Source organism: Oryctolagus cuniculus, chromosome 12, assembly GCF_051225735.1.
Source record: "Oryctolagus cuniculus isolate XC-2025 breed Fujian yellow rabbit chromosome 12, ASM5122573v1, whole genome shotgun sequence".
Taxonomy (NCBI): Eukaryota; Metazoa; Chordata; class Mammalia; order Lagomorpha; family Leporidae; genus Oryctolagus; species Oryctolagus cuniculus.
Genome location: NC_142878.1, coordinates 76,231,593 through 76,236,774, shown reverse-complemented (window position 1 = coordinate 76,236,774; position 5,182 = coordinate 76,231,593). Strand labels below are relative to the sequence as shown.

The 5,182-nt window shown below is 44.5% G+C and overlaps 1 pseudogene; it reads right to left on the bottom strand.

The window, feature by feature from the left end:
* Nucleotides 1-3,870: 3,870 nt before the first annotated feature.
* On the bottom strand, nucleotides 3,871-4,066 carry LOC127484091 (small nucleolar RNA U3; annotated as a pseudogene).
* Between the last annotated feature and the right edge of the window lie 1,116 nt (nucleotides 4,067-5,182).

Below are 5,182 nucleotides of genomic sequence, written 5' to 3'. Positions count from 1 at the left end.
CCCATAACATTCCTCTATTAGTGCAATCTAAAAGATGTTGTCAACCTTAATTTTAGGGGCCCAAGAATTTACCCACACCTTCTGGGTAAATAAGTCAGGGGCCATTATACAAACAATTTTCATCCTCAACTTTGACCACATACAGGCTTATTGTAACCTACCATTCTGTAAGCATAGGAGCATGTGCTCTCCTTCAGTCCACATGTCCCAGAGTAAATGTGACCCATCTATCATCTATCTGCTATAGCTTATCCATCCATGTCCTTGGGCCAACTGGCAGTGACTCAGACAATGGGTTTTTCTCCAGTGTGTCTGTCCCTCTGCCCAGAGAAGCATCTGTATCCTATGAATCCATCACACAAGCTTCTTCAAGGCAGAACCTATAACCTTAATTCTCTTTACCTCATGGTGACAAGCATAATTACCAACTCTTGGCAGATGCTCAGTAAACCGGGGGGCGGGGTGGGGGCATGGAACTGAATGGAATGGTCTTTGGCAAGCTTAGTCCTGAGCATTTTCTATGCTCCTGGAAATTCCTTTCCCATGTGTTTCCTACCACTCTCCAAAGAGACTGAAGAGACAGTGTCACTGCAAAGTGGACGGAGGCGCAGACTGAAGCCAAGTTTATTTCTAAGTCTTCAGAGGTTCTCCCACACAGAAAAACTTGAAAAGGAAGCCAACTTTGTTGTTTGCCTCACTGCTGTTTGAACACATTTGATCAACAATTGTTTTGGATTCCAAATTCAGGATGTCCCTACTCAAGATGTAAAGAAAACACAAAAATAAAAGATTTATGGGACACAAAGCAGGGATGTTAGGTAACCACTGTTGTATATAACCATACCCACCAGTTGTTCTACAGGGGTAATCAAACTTTAGAATTCCAGGAGAAGTCTGAGAACATGCAGACCTGCCTTCCAAGACAAATGCTTTGCCTCTGTAAAGAGGTCATGACCCCTAAATAATTGTTAAACGCTCTGTGATCAAGCCTTTCTGTCTAGTCCAAGCTACGCTGAGGACATTCAGCCCTACCCATGCTCAGCTTCTCTGTAACTGAGGAGTCCAGACTGCCTGCCCTGTCACATCTTCACTGGGCACATTACGCAGCTTCCCTGTGCAGTTCTTTCAAGGAACACACCACATTAGGTCATAAGTGTTTGCACATCTTTCTCATTGTGCCCCATTGGATTCTCACTATGTAGAATTGAGGGGCTGTGGTTCAGGTTACCTGTGAACTCCTAGTGCCTACAACAGTAGACACTCAGTAACCATTCAGAAAGAAGGTGAGCAAGTAATGGCCAAGTCATTTAAGTGCTGGACATCTTTCATATTGCTTTGGCTGTTAAAGTACCCCAAATAAAACAGCTTCTACATTATGGAAACTTATTTGTTATTTTCATGGAGGTTTAACTCCAAGGCCAGGACCACAGCAGATTCAGTGCCCAGTGAGGGTACATTTCTTTTGTCCTCACATTTTAGGCATCAGCTAACTCCGATTCTCCTATAAATCACTAATTGCAGTCACAAGGGCTCCAGTTAGGTTTTAGCATGTGGATGCCGGGGGAAGAGGGAGGGCACCAACATTCATAGCATAGCAGCAGCATTTGTGCGCTAACATCCCTTGACCTCTTCTATGCTCATGCTAAGTTGGAATTAACACAGAACTCTTTGCACCAACTCCCCAGGGGGTAGAATGATGACCCCCCCTCCCCCCCGGACAAAGATGTGTCCAAATCCTTACCCCAGAATCTGTGAATGTGACCTGATTTGGAAAAAGAAGCTGATGCCCTGTAATTAAGGATCTCAAGCCGAGATAATCCTGGATTGAGTTGGTAGGCTCTAAATCCAAGGATCATGTCATTAAATAAGAGGACAGAGGAAAAGGTGTGGTGTAGACAGAGGCAAAGACTAAAATGAGTTACAAAGAAATCCACAAGGCTGCCAGTGATGGGAAGAGGCAGGAAAGCACTTCACCTGAGCTGCCACAGAGGGCGCAGGCCTGTTCCTACCTTGATTTTAAACTTCAGGCTGCAGACTGGAATTACAGTAGAGGCTCATCATTTGTGGGTAGTACCAGATCCTGTATATATTATATTTCCCTATGCAGACACTTACGATAAAGTTTAACTTCTAGAGTCCAGTGCTGTGGTGTAGCTGGTAAAGCCACTGCCTGCAGTGCTGGCATCCCCTATGGGCACCGGTTTGAATCCCAGCTGTTCTACTTCCCATCCAGCTATCTGCTGTGGCCTGGGAAAGCAGAAGATGGCCCAAGTCCTTGGGCCCCTGTACCCATGTGGGAGACCCAGAAGCAGCTCCTGGATTCGGATCAGTACAGCTCTGGCCGTTGTGGCCACTTGGAGAGTTAACCAGCGATGAAAGACTCTGCCTCACTTCTCTATAACACTGTCTTTCAAATGGATAGATAAATAAATCCTAAGAAATTTGCAACTTAGGATTGTTTTACTGTTTGTCTTTTACTGTGCCTAACAATATGCTAATAAGAAAATTTATGTAGGAGCTGGCATAGCATGTGAGACTGCCACCTGCAGTGCCAAGATCCCATATGGGCACCAGTCTGAGTCTTGGCTGCTCTACTTCCAATCCAGATCTCTGCTGTGACCTGGGGAAGCAGAAGATGGCCCAAGTTCTTGGGCCCCTGCACCTGTGTGGGAGACCAGGCAGAAGCAACTGACTCCTGGCTTCGGATCAGCACAGCTCCAGCCATTGCAGCCATCTGGGGAGTGAACCAGCAGATGGGAGACCTGTCTCTGCCACCCCTTCTCTCCGTGTCTGGCTTTCAAGTAAATAACTTTAAGAAAGTGAACCTGTATACCCTTAATACGTCATTCTAATTTCACCTTTTCCCTTGAAAGTAGAACGTAATTTTGGCTCCTTGATATATCCAATTGCCACTACTTACACTTTGGAGCCATTAGCTAGTAAAGTTCCTTGAACAAAAGACCTGAGCTAGCACGATATTGGATCCAATACCTGAACCAGCTAGTAAGTAGCAGGTGGGGAGCAAATAAAGCATGGAAGTGCTGCACAAAGGGATGATTCTATCCCAAAAGGCTTGGGTCAGGATGATGTGCTATTTCATTATAATGTTCAGAATGCCATGTAATTCAGAACTCATGAATTATTTCTGGAATTTAATATTTTTGGATCATGGTTGACCAGATAACTGAAGCTGCAGAAAATAAGGCCACAGATAAGGAAAGACTACTGTCATCTGTTACAGTCACTGCAGGAAACTAACACAGCTCCTAACACTTGAGGCTTGTTGCTGTTTGATGAGGGCCCACAGGAGCTCCGGGCAGTTGAAGCCTCTGAGGCCATGAGGTCTTGTCACCAGGCAACCAGGGGCCGAGGGAGACCAGTTTCCCCGTCATGAATTCAGGTGATCCAAGTTTTATTTGTTGTTTACAACACTGGCCTTGGAGAGTGTTAGAAAGTGATGGGGAATTCGATGTAATGCGATTTGTCATCCAGAGACGTGACCAGATGAGAAGTCACCAATTATCGGTTTGGTCAGCAGAGGAACATGAAAAATAATTGTTGGAAACACAGAGCCTCTAGAAACAAAGGGGCTCTCATTTGTGAGACAGTGGCTTGACAGAGCGCTTCTGGTGAAATTGAGTATTACAAGGCCCATGTTCTCTAGAATATAAATCTGGCAGAGAAAAATTAAGTCACAGTGGTCAGAGGACTATTTGGTGTATTGACATTGTTTAAACCGATCATGAGAAGTTATTGGATTCTAAGGCTTCAGTTTCCACTTTCATAAAATGAACAGTTGTGCATGATTCACAGGATTTTAGTAAAACAAGATTGTTTAACTGCTTAGTACAGGAGTAGCCATTGTTTTCAGCCAAACTGTGTCCCCTCCTCTTACCCCTACAAAGGGCAACCATAATGGCCAATGACATTCCTGAAGAAGTAACACCAAGAGCCAGCTTCACACTCAGGGAGAATGCCGAGCCACCTCCTCATGGTTTCCTGTGCTCTACACACTCAAACTTCTCTAGTAATGAGCTACAGACTTGATCCCTGAAGTCATCGTCTGTCATTACCATTGATATTTTTCTACCTGGGTCAGAAGATAGCGTGGCCGCACAACAGAACTGGTTAAAGTTCAGATGGAGTCAGACAGTAATGGGTTTGAACACAGACTCCAAGACAATGTGATAGTGAAAAAAATTCACCTAGCCTCAACTTTCTCACCTGTAAGAGGATGGCAGTAGGGTTGTTCATCCAAATCACTGCATTGTTTATATGTAAAATGATACAAGTAAAATGAACATAACTGGTTCATGCTCATATCACATGTTGTTCACCCTTGGGGACTACATTTGTTCATACAATAACTTAATGAGTACTTACATTCTATGTCAAACACTGGGGGTTTAGCAGTGAACAAGATAGTCATACTGTACCACTGCTAGAGACCCCTAGCTATTACAATAAACTAATCACCATCTACTTCAAGTTTTGCTAAGTATGGATAGTGCTGTTCTTTCAAGACTGATTTGTTGACTTGCTTGCCTGCTGGAAGTTCAACGCGTGAACTAAATGAATCCGAGTGTTGGTAGAGCGGTTTGTATTTTCTGCCTCCCCAAAGGAGGACATTAACTCTCAACTCAGGTAGCAGGGATAGAGCAAGAAACAGGATCTAGTGACAGACGGGAGACTTCCACAGAATGCTCTGGGATCCTCCTCTGCAGTACTTTGAATGCTTAATAAAGCTCTAAAAATAGGGACCCTTGAAGGACAAGCGGATTTTCTCTGGATGGAAACCAGCTAAGAGGCAGTTCATATATTGACATCTAGGTGATGGGGTGATATAAGATGCAGAATCTTAACTGCACCGCACCCATGAGAACACATAAGCAGAGGACCTAGTAGCAGGAAGTATATCATTAGGGCCAAGTTTAATCAGCTGTTTCAAGGTAAGATGGATCCAAAACACATAAGTGGGTATCACAGAAGTTACTATTTAAAGGGAATGGTGATCAGTATTACAGAACAGAGCGCCAAGGGGCCTAGTCCAACAGCTACCATGGTGAGAAATCAAGGGAAGATGTCCGAGGCATCAATCATGAAGGATGAGATGAAGCCTGAACCTGGTATGAGCCTGCCAGGCAGCAGGGATGGCATGGCTGAGTGTCAGGGGCCAGGAGGG